The following is an 11,941-nucleotide window of genomic DNA, read 5'->3' on the forward strand; positions in this document are numbered from 1 at the left end:
CATGATAGGGGTAAGCCAATAATGTCATCAAAATGCCATGGGAATTGAGAGAATAAGATCAGAGAGAAATATGAATAAACATATTTAAGCTAGTAATATACCTTCTTAAATAACTTGTATATATTATGCTAGCAAGCCTTCAATAGACAATCCTTAGTAGAAGGACATTCTTTCTATGTTGCCATCACTTCTGAGTGGACCTGAATGAATAGATGTTACTGGTATTTTTACTTTTTTCTCTGTTCCATAGTCAATAGAGATTTTCTTGCCTTCAGCCCGACCAGTGAGATAACACAAGAGGTCTTTGATTCCTTTTTCCCCACACATCTTCCCTATGCCAGAAGGAACCTATATTTTGTACTTTACTGAAGTACTGCTTTATCTCAGCCTTGTGAACAAGACTGTTGAGACCCTTCCTCTTCCCCAGGTGGAAAACTATTCTTGCCTGCTTGGACCTGCACATGCTCCTTTACTCTCTATTGAAGGATCTATTTAAACATGAATCATACTTTTCCATTAGTTCGGCATCTTCCTCTAGCTCTTCATTTTCTGTCCAGAACAGGAAACAGGCCAAGAAATAAGGGTCCGGATATTGATGACTTTGTTCTACGAACTGTAACACTTCTTGGAGCTGCTTTTTAAATATGTTAAGTGGCTGAATGGACTTGGGTTTTAGACAATTGACAATAATGTTGGAGAAATTTTGTTTCTCCTTTGCCAGCTGCTTATGCGGATTTTGCAGAAAGAGGAAAGTATATTTGTTCACTATGTTTTCCGTAATGGTTGTGGCCTCTTTGTGATTTGGGTTAAGATATTCCAAAAGTCCATAAAACCTATCTACTCTCAAAGCTTCTAGACTTTTCCTGCAATTCTTCTTTCAGAGTAACTGACTCTCTGAGGGGGATACTGTGTCCCGCGCAGAGTACCCCCAGGTTGCCGGGGATGGAGGAAAATAAGTCGTTCCAGATACTTTCAGGCTGCCAGGAAAATGAGGTGGTGGTTCCTTCTAGTGGAGAATGACCTAAGCCCTTCTCTTGAAGTGGTTTTTAGTGAGAATGTGATGGGCAGGGGTATATGGTGAAGCTCATCAATCAATGTCAAAAGGCTATGTTTACAGAAAACAGATGGAGATCATAGATAACAATTAAAGGAAGACAGAAATTTGCCTCAGGGCAGGGTCTGGTAGACAGGATGGCGCCCATTCTGCCCTGAAACCGGGGAAACTGATCACATTCTATGCTCAACCCAAGACATCAGTACTCTTTAACTCAAGGGCATTTTTAGCAAAGTAAGTTTCACAGGATTTGACACATTCCTTCTCCAGGCTTAATTATCCTTGGATCCGCTTGATCCAGATTAGGACTGTGCCTTCCTTTAGTGTTGTTTCAAGCCTGAGCCAGAGAGGGTGGAGCAGAGCAGCCACGAGATAAGGAGACTTCTTTCAGATAGTATGAGGACTCTGGCTGTGACAAAGCCAAGGGGCAAGGGTCTTTTGCCCCTTCTCCGTGTCCCCCAAGTCCTTCCTTGATGGCCCCCATGTGACTGTGCCTGTCTTAGGTTGCCTCTGCCATCGAGGGGTCTTACCCGTCATTGACTAACCAGCCATCCTCCAGGGCTGAGCAGGGTGATGTGAGGAAGGCACCGGCTGCGCCCCAGCCAGGGGGACAGGTTTTGTCTCCTCAGTGGCCTATTTTCCCAAGGCCTCCTTGCTCAGCCCCAGCCTTGGGGCCCTCTTGCCTGTCGGTGAGGCTACAGTCCCTGAAACCAGAGGGAGGGTTCCCAACAATTCTCTTTGTTTTTTGATGGACCCAAATCCAAAGGGCAGAAAAATTCCATGTATTTCCTGAAACAATGATTGATTTTCATGCTTAGCAAGAGTTATACAGTTTCTTTTTGTGTATTCCTTATTTCCAAAAGAACCATATAATCAGGAAAAAAGTCAAACCACTTTTTCATATCTGATTGCAAATTTTGTAAATAAGGTGTGAACTTGCCAAGGGTCAAATAATATCCACTTTATGGATTTGTAGGAATATTCCTCTTTCCTGATAAAAATTCTGCCCTAGTATTTTTAGATGATTTTTTTTTCCTTTGTGGAAACAGGGAGTAAGCTGAAGAATCTGAATAGTGTAAAGATCAACTTCTATTTCACCCAAGAAACCAGTCATATTATACATGTCTTATTTTCTTGGGACCTCTGTGGTGACCAGGTCTCTGTTTCATAGTCTTTCCCATCAGTGTGTTCTTGGGATTTTTTGAAAGCTGCTGACATTTTCAGCGGCTTCCAGGAAATATGTTAGGTCATTAACAATGATATCTCTGCGGTTTTTGTTTTTATCCAACCGCCATTTGATTTTACTTTTGTAGACCTGACCAAGTGTATCTGAGATGTAGGAATTCTTAGGTGCTCTCTTTTTTGCCTCATTTGCCCAATGCAGAGCAGCATCAAAGTCTTTCTCTTTAATGTAGAGATGTCTTGCTAAGGTCTGACAAATATATGCATTTTGTGGGAATCAAACACTTCCTTGTTTCAAGACCCTTTCAACTTTATTATTCTGTAAAGCTTCAATTAATGGATAAAACAAAGTGTTTCATCTCCATACTCTTTGCGCTGTCTTGTAAGCAGTAGACCATGTTGAAATTTGTCTTTCTCTATTCCAGAATCACAGAATAAATCCTTTTTTAATATCTTCAGTGTAATTTGACACTTATCCAAGTGATAGCTACTTTCCAGTTCTTTCAGACAGCAGCTGGCAATCAGAGGATGAATGACGCACACACCTCAATATCCCCCATATTCTGTGACTTTTATGTTTATTAGAAGTGTTGAATAGGTTTCCATCTTGTCTCCTATGCTTTCAGATTTCCAAGGCGTACAAGTGCACATGATTCCCCAAAATTTTTTACCCTGTGACACTGAAATTGTAAAATCAATTACATAAGAGTTGAGTAGAGCCAGGAAAGAAATGAGTTGTGCTTCTTTGCTGTCAATATTCTGTCCTTTTAGAATATTCTTGACTACATTTCTATACACATTATATCATAATTTTCTTTCATGATCATGAACGAATAAAAATTTTCAGTTTTTGTGTTGCTTTTCAATTTCCTCCAGTTTGGCGTTAAAAGCTCTTTGTTCCTTGGCAGAAAGTTGGTATTTTTGTGCAATACTGTCTGCTGATTTTGCACTTTCGTCAGGATTCTGGGATCTCATGCAGCTTAAGATAATTACCAATGTTTTTCCACATCTCAAACCATTTGCTACTAAAATGGAATGGATGGTATCCTGTAGAATGTAGACATTTTCTTGTGCTTCAAAATCATCCACCAGGAGAGGAGTACAGGAATGTAATCTTGACGGCTGGCTCCCATATAGGTAATTAACTTGATTACTTGTTTTCCAGTTTCTGAAAAATCAGTTTCTTTGTTTTTTAACACAGTGCACCTGAAGTTCTTCTTTAGTCCTCACATTCATAGCCAGTGTAGTGCCCCCACAGCCTGGATGGTGATAAAGATTGATAATTTTTATAAATATTGGTTTAGGAGACTTTGCCCAACACTGTATCAGATCTTTAAGGTTTTCATAATTGTCTCTCTTGACAAAGGCTGAAGAATAGTTTTCAGAAGAAAAATAGAAGTTCTACGGGGATACTTTTCCACTTCAATAAAAGTGCTTTTTTTTGTTTTGTTTTCTTAAAAATTCTTGGGATTTAGATTCATTTTTCTCAATGTCTGTATCTTTACACTTATTCTCACAGAGAATTTCCAGTGAGGTCAAGATATTTTCCTCCTGTTTCTCTAGGATAACCAAAGATGATCGATCCATGGGATCGAAAAAGTTCTTGATGACTGAGTAACTGGTTTTAGTTTAAGGATAGTACTGCTTATCAATTCTAAATTTAAAGTAGAAATACTGTGTTCTGTTAATTCATCTGCAATTGTCAATCTTGCATGTAGTAGATGTTTCCATTGTTGATACATCTCTGAGTTTACACAGATACACAATACACTTTCTATTCCTTTGAGAGATTGGTAGAGAGCACAGAATGTGTCAGTGAGTGGATCTGCTGGGCTTTGCACCAGAGAGATTGATGGAAGCACTACCAAAATTTCTCTCTCATCATTAAATTTTTATGTGTGAAAAGAAAAATCAGTTTTTTGACTCACCAAGCTCTTTCTCACTGCCACAGATGTGATTCTAGAGGCTTATACCTCTCATCTTTCAAGTCTGATCTGCCTTTGCAGACAATCCAGCTGGGCTGATAGTAAGGATTCTGACTAGAAATTTTCTCCCTTATAGTGTCTCTTTCTCATATTGATTTGGAAAGTAAAGATTTGCCCTGTTCATGGATTTAGGATCAAAGTTCAGCACAGCAAACCATTTAATTTCCTTTAGAAAATCAAAGTTCTTTGTTTGGTTTTGATGGCATTTATTTGTTACAAGAATATACCAGTTGTACTATGAGTTATAAAGTGACTCATGAAAAGAAACCCACCCAGGACCAACTTGCAGGCCCGGACTAGTGCTAGGTACCAGCAGGGGCCCTTTGTGCCTCACCAGCTCCTTGTTTTGCAAAGGGTGAACTTGGTCTTTAAGATATCCAGGGAGGTGAATGGCTAATCTACTGAAGGAGGACTCTGGCAAAGGGGAGGTATTGCATCAACAGACCTGAAAGGAGTGTCTGTGGAAAGGGGCAAGCCCCTCACCAGGATCAGCAACTCTGTGCAGAGGCAGCAGATGAAATAAAAACAGCAGAGACTTCGAGGCTCTGACACCGAGGACCTGGAGTAGGAAGGGACCTCCTCTGGGAAAAACCCATTTCAGTTGTGAAGAACATCAAAGCAGGGTGTGGGCCTGCTGGTCTCCAGCCAAGATTGCAAGAATTCTTTTCTGGAGTTGTTCAAATTTCTGCTAACTGGCTCAGGACTTAGGTGTGTCCTGCAGACTTGAAGTCAGCATGTGTAAGCGGATTTGAGACACTAAGTCACCAAAAAAAGTTTCATCAAGGAAGAAGGTTGCAGCTGTGATATGAGTGAACAAGTAAATCTACCTGAAATGACCAAAATCTGGAACAAAGAGTATGTGAAACAATGGGTGATCAAAGGCCTTACGATTGATGAAAAATGTGGACAGGTTCTGTTCAACAAAGAATTGACAGGATTAGTCCTGAAGGAATTAACTGAAAAGGGCCTTAGAGACATGGGGCAACCACAGGTCCAGCAATTTTGATAAAATGTACATATGACAGATTGAATAATAGTTTCCCTGAAAATCACATTAGAATTCTGGACAATTAAATCATACAAAACCCTCCAAAAAAGAATACCAAAAAAAAGCCACAACAAAAAAAGAAGAGGAAAAATCATTGTCATCCGATATTGATCATAATCTCAGCAAGACCAGAGATATCAAAGAACAAGAATCAGCTCTTATGAAAGAAAATGCATTAAATGAAGTAGCAACCACTGAAGACCAAAAAAAAAAAAAAAAAAAAAAAAAAGCTGAAAACTGAACAGTTGACATGTATGCCACATCCTTTTCATCAGCCCCATAACGGCCATTGTTAAATAGAACATTATCTTTTACCACCTGAAACAGGACCAGGCAATCTCATAGACCCAATACATGAGTACCAAACTCTCACAAACACAGAAAAAGGACACTAAGATGAAATTTAGCAATCAAGTCTTTCTATTCGCATCAGCTTGTATGAGTTCATGCACCATTGGCATCATCCATTTTGGGGTCAAGGACAAACCCCATGGACAAATTGTTGGCATGAAAGTACAAGCAAAGATTCCTTCAGTGACCACTTCAATCTAACGATCAAAAAGTATTTTGAAGACAGTGAGATCAACGCAGCCAAGAAGTGCACTAGGGAACTGAGGTTTGTGGAAGTCCTATTACAGAACAGTACAACATCTGACAGATTTGTCATTGAAGTAGATATTATTCCAAAACACTCTGTATGTAAAAAAAATATTTCTATATTAAGATACAAAACTATGAAAATGATACATGGAAACAAAGCAAGGATCATTCATTGTTTGTGAGAGAAGGGGCTAACTGTAAGGATATTCTGGCCAATGTCAAGCAACAGGATGTGGATTTCAAAGCATTTCCAAAAAAGTTAAAGTCACTGTCAGGGAACTTTTTAGAAATGCAAATTCTTGGGCTCCACCTCAGAATCAGAAACTTTTTTAAACAAATTCTCCAGGAGATGTTGGTGCATGCTCAAGTTTGAGAATCACTGATACAGAGTATACATGAGCTATTTTCATTGTAAGGACAGGTGAGATTTTTACAATAGAAGGATGGCATTCAACCATCATAGAACTCCAAAGTGAGCAGATGTGCCCAAGGGATTACTGGGTAAAGCCTTCTTCCAGGTAGGCCCTGGAAAAAGTCCTTTGCCCAGTGGGCAGCTGGCAGAGGGTGCCGGCATCATCGCCCACCTTGGAGTCTTCCATAGATGCTCACTCTGTTGATGGGGCATTCCTGTAGTATTAGCTTCCAGCATCTATGAAGAGAAACTTTGTGGTGGGCATTTTATGGAAGGGGAAGAGAGAGAAGGATTTCTTGATGTTGGTAAGAGAGAAAGTGAATGCAGAGAAAGTGGTTGGAGGAGGTGGAGTTCTGGCCTTGACACAAACACAGTGCAACACACGCAAACATACACTGTCCTGTGCTGGTGAAGAGAACTGACTTCCACATTGCAGTGGAGACAAACTAAGTTTTTAAGGCCCAACTGGGATCCTCTACCCCAGAGGAGATTGAAAGAGGACATGGGAACACTTTTCATGAAATTCACTAGCTATCTTTCCACCCAGTTAATTAACTAGGAAAACTAAATAAACCCAAAGCCTTATTCATTTTGGAGGAGACCTTTGATGTCTCTGAGCACCAAGACTGGGAGGTAGGAAGTGCTGGCTGGGGACCAAGGAGGTGGGCAGTGCTGGGCTAGAAACATCCCCCATGAATGGCTGAGCAGCATTCTGTTAATCGTGGCTATTAAACTGCTTTCTTGGGAGCTGTTTGGATCCATGTGGAATAGAGTAGGAGTCTGTTCAACTCCCCCAGGGTTTCCTGTGGAGCATAATTATAGATGCAATGGAATAGGAATTCAGGTCAACAATTACTTTAATGAGATGTCTGAAGACATGGTCCAGCAAAGGGGAGGGCAGAGGAAGAGGGGAGAGAGGTTTTGTAGAGGGAGGAGACAAGAGATAACAGAGGAGGTGAAGGAGTTAAGAAAACTGGCAGGATGAGAGGACAAAGAAATGAAGATGTTTTTGAGGAGGTGAGTGGAGGAGAGAGGGGGAATGAAGAGTGAGGGAGCCAGAGAAGCAAGCAAGAGATTTATTGTGTCCCTACCATGTCCCTGCCTAACACATTTTAAAGACAAAGAGAGGAAACAGTTCAATAAATAGGAGAGTGATAATGGGTATCGACAGAGAGGTTCTCAGTCTTAGATTCTGATGTTCCTCTTTTGAATCTGAGACAGTGGGGAGATACAGAGAGTGGGCTTTGTCATTATACAGGTATGGGTTTGATTCCTGATCCCACCCTTTTTGAGCTGTGTGAATTTTAACAAGTCCCTTAACACAGCTGAGCCTGTTTCCTCAGCAGTAAAATGAGAGTTAACCATATAAAGTATATGTCTAAGACTATTTGGGCTGCTATGACAAAATTCCATAGACTGGGTAGCTTATAAACAATAGGAATGTATTTATCATAGTTTTGGGGCTAGAAAGTCTTAGATAATGGCATATTCTATGTCTACTGAGGGCCTGCTTTCTGGTTCATAGACAGACATCTCACCATGTCCTCACATGGCAGGGGGACCCACCTGGCTGCTCTCATGACCTAATCGCCTCTCAAATCTTTCATCTCCAAACACAATCATATGGGCATTCAGTTTCAACATATGAATTTTGGTGTGACATAAATATCTCATCCATAGCAATGTATACCACTCCTAGAATTATTGTTATAATGAGGAATCGGAGAGTTTAGTTTTGCCCAAGGGCTCATAGCTAGTCAGTAGCAGAACTGAAATTTAAACCTATGTTTGTCTGGTCTTCACTGCCACCAAGGAAGTATACATGGGTGTTCTGTGGGGGAAGGCAAGCTCTGCTCTCCGGGGAATGACTCTCAGCCCAAGAGGACAGTCCTTACAAGCTGGTGTTGTGGCTCAGGGGAGAACCAAACCAGCTTCAACCGGTTTCAATCCAGTCATCATAGGATTTTAAAATTAAAAAAACAAACTCCAAGGCACCACTTCCACAAGCTGCCTTTTGCAGGCCATGCTCTTGCTTACATCCCCCCATAGCTATGTGATGGTGCAGTCACTCACGAGTTTATTCCAGGGCTTCCTTATATGGCCAATGCTATTTCAGACCCCCAAGGAACAAATGTCCTATCTCGTGGGAATACTGTGGCAGTCTTGGTGGCGTGCCACTCAAATCTTTCTTCCAGTTCTAGAATTTGCCACAAGAATCTGCCTTTGGAATCCATGAGAGGGTTCCCACTGCAACCACAGTCTTTCCTAGGCTACTCCCAGCAAAGAACAGACGATGGCAGGAGCGCTGGAAATGGGTCATTCCTGTCCAGTGTGGGGGTCTAAGGCTCCTAAAGCCTGGCCATCACTTTCTCAGAGCTGCATTCCAGTCTGAGATTCTTCCTACTCAATACCCCCTTCCCTCTCTCCTTCTTAGGGGTCAGACCTGCATCACAGTCTGAAGACTGTCCTTGTCTATTCTTGCTCCCTCTCCCCTTATTTTCCACAGGCGTTTCTCCCAAGAAACCTTTACCACTTTGATCTTGGTGTCTGTTCCTGGAGGACTTGAATTGACCAACCCCCCCCAAAAAACCCAACAAGAACAACAAATCCAAGATCAATTGTTTATTTAAAAAAAGTTAAATGGCAGTATAACTCAATTGAATGGAAGACACTAGCTCTTTCTAAACATCCCTTGAATCCATTCAGTTTCCTCCAATCCACAGTCACCACTGTAGTTCAAGCCTCCATCACTGTTAGTCAGAACCTGGCCGGACAGAGCTGGCATGTTCAAATTGGGTAATTTGTGGAGGTTAACAAAGGGACAATTTACAAAGTTAGAGCCCCAAGATGCAACCTTAATAGAACAATGGAAACAACTTGCTTGCATCAACTGGGATGAGGGATGAACACCCCTGTCTCACTTCCCTCCTCCTTCCTATCTCTGGCTTGTGCTCCTCTGTGGACAAACCCAAATGGAAGCCAGATAAGATAAAGCACGTGGATGGAAGTCCAGGTCTGCTTTCTGGAGCACAGAGCAGGGCCAGGAATGAATCAGGAGAGGCCAAAAGAATGTATCTGACATAATTGTGCCTTGTCCAAAGATTTTCAAAATTTTGTTGTACCCCTCTGTAATGCCAGAGCTCCAAGCCAAGGAGCTTCACTGCACTTGTGTTCATAACATTAAAAAACAACAACAACAACCACTCAGAGCACCAGCAGACATGGACATGCCATTTATTACTCACATTACAGGGGAGTGCACCCATGGCAACAGATCTTTGCTAGAGAGACTGTGCCCCTCTCCAGCCTTGGTGCTACTCGTAGAGTTAGGGAGGGAGCAGTGGCAGCAGGGAGGGAGCCTCAGGAGCATGTGAAAATGCTTCAGGGTTGTGGTAAACACCGTGGCCTTGAGAAGGCTGGGACTCCAGATATAAGCTGTTTTCCTCATTCCCAATGGCTGCTGTCCAGGCATCCACCTCTTCTCTAAGGTGGAGGGGCCATGTCCTGAGTCACTCCACATCCAACGGATCCCTTTCAGTGTTTTTCCTCATTCAAACCAGAGTGACATTTTAAAGCCAGTCCTGATCCTTCCAGATACTTAAAGCCATTAAATGGCTTCCCACACACTTAAGGTCAAGGATCTGGCTCCACTCATGTCCTTACTCAAACCACACTTTACGCTGGGATAAAAGCCTGACCTCACCCTGATCTCTGAATGCATTCCCTCCTCCCTCTCTCCACCCCTCCTGCCTTCCCTGCCCTTCACCTGGAATCTCCAACTCATCCTTCAGGTTTCAGCCCCCACCTCACCTCCCCTGGACAGCGTCCCCCCACCCCCATTTCATACCTGACCAGACCAGGTCCCTCTAAGTCCATTCTTTTGGCTCCTGAATTTTGCCTTCATAACATTCATTAATATGCAATTATTTATTTACATGTGGGGATATTTGACTAATGACATCTCCCACATGGGCTAACTTCTGCAGGCTCAGAAACTTTGTCTGCCTGGTTTGCGTTGCACTCCCTGAGCCTAAAAGAGCGTGGCACCTCACAGATACTACTGGTTTGGTGAGTAAATAAAATGTTATGGGCAAACTATGTATTTTAGAGTCCAAAATAGGGCAGATTTCAAATATTCCTTTCTCTTATCCCAATCAAATATAGAGATGTTCTGGAGCTTTTAATATTTGTGTTCAAACCCTCTCAGGTACCACTAACTGAGCACCTAGTATAGACCAACCACTCTGGAAAGTGTTCTTGTTTATTGCAGCCTGATCCCATCCACAGAGGGCAGGGAGAGACTGAAAAAGGAGGCAGACCATTCCAGGTTAGTAGGTGGCAGACTGAATAAGCAAGGGAATTTACTTACGAGGCTTGTCTTGCGTGACCACAGGATGGGTAGATCTCTGCACCCACCTGCCAGATTCTTAAAAGTTTACATAGACGTCTTACCTGGGTTCAGTCACATGTATCATTTGGATGGTCACAACACCTTACTTTCTCAAGGATGTGTCTTTGAAAATAGTTTCCACAGTGGAAATGTTGGGCAGGGTGGACATTCCAAGCACCGGGGAGGGAGTAAGGAGCCTTTGATCGCCTAGGTCCAGCTTGAGGGTCAACTATCAGTACTGTCTTCTTTATGACCTCCTCCAACAGTTTTTCTGAATGGGATTACAAGTCTGCAGGAGAGCACCTATGTGTGTTTTGCACATTAGAAAATAGGCCCAGAGGGAAGGAACAAGTTGCCTGTTGACCACCTGGTGTCCCAGTCAGGGACTACATCCAATTCTTTCACTCTCCCATGCTGCCCTCCCCACAGACACACCTTTTCCCAGATACAATTTCTTCATGAGATTTTTGGGAGGATTAAGTAAATTGATTCATATAAAGGGCTTAGAACAGTGCCTGGATCATGGTAAATGGGTGATCACAGTTAGCTGTAATTAGCATGTCATCCAGCCTCTTCCTCCTTCCACTTCCAAGCTTTTATATGGAGCATTATTTCCACTAAGTGGGCCCTTCCCCACCACCTTGCACATCATATTGACGTAAGTTTATATAACGATCTGTTCAAGACTTATGGCTTTCTGGATGCTGCCCAAAGCTTACGGTTACAGATTGTATCAGCTCCAGGAACTCCAAAGAATTTCTGATAATAGATCTCAAGAATGAGAGCATGGATCCAACCCCTTTTAGAGAGAAATCTAAGCTCCAGAAAAGGGGCCTGACCTGTCCTCATGGCAGGAAACCCTACATGTTCACCTACTTCCCAGTCCTCATTCTGGCTTTGCACTTCAGCCCTGTATCCTTTGTCCCACGGGGCTCCTCTGCTCTTTGGACACGTGCCCAGAAGGGACACAGCACCCCCAGCATTTCTCCCTTCTCACCCCTGCAGTCATACAATGCAGCGTGCACACTGGAGGTTATTTTATTGTAAATCACAGAAAGGAGGCAGCACGTGACACTTACACTCCCTCTTCCTTCTCTTCTCTTCTCTTCTCTTCTTCTCTTCTTCCTTCTCTTCCCACTCTTCTCCCCTCTCTCCCTGTTCCCACTATTTGCACAAACTGAACTGTCTTCCGAGGTCTACAGACACTTGAGCGAATTTTTGGAGCTCTTTGAATGGAACATCTCTGGGGTATCTGTTGGCCTCCTTACTC

At 42.5% G+C, this 11,941-nt stretch overlaps 1 pseudogene; it reads right to left on the reverse strand.

The window, feature by feature from the left end:
• Positions 1-105: 105 nt before the first annotated feature.
• LOC129067952 (sterile alpha motif domain-containing protein 9-like) lies at positions 106-6,443 on the reverse strand (annotated as a pseudogene).
• Between the last annotated feature and the right edge of the window lie 5,498 nt (positions 6,444-11,941).

Source organism: Pteronotus mesoamericanus, unplaced genomic scaffold (genome assembly GCF_021234165.1).
Source record: "Pteronotus mesoamericanus isolate MK-2021 breed Mesoamerican mustached bat unplaced genomic scaffold, CSHL_Meso_final contig_20, whole genome shotgun sequence".
NCBI classification, from domain to species: Eukaryota; Metazoa; Chordata; class Mammalia; order Chiroptera; family Mormoopidae; genus Pteronotus; species Pteronotus mesoamericanus.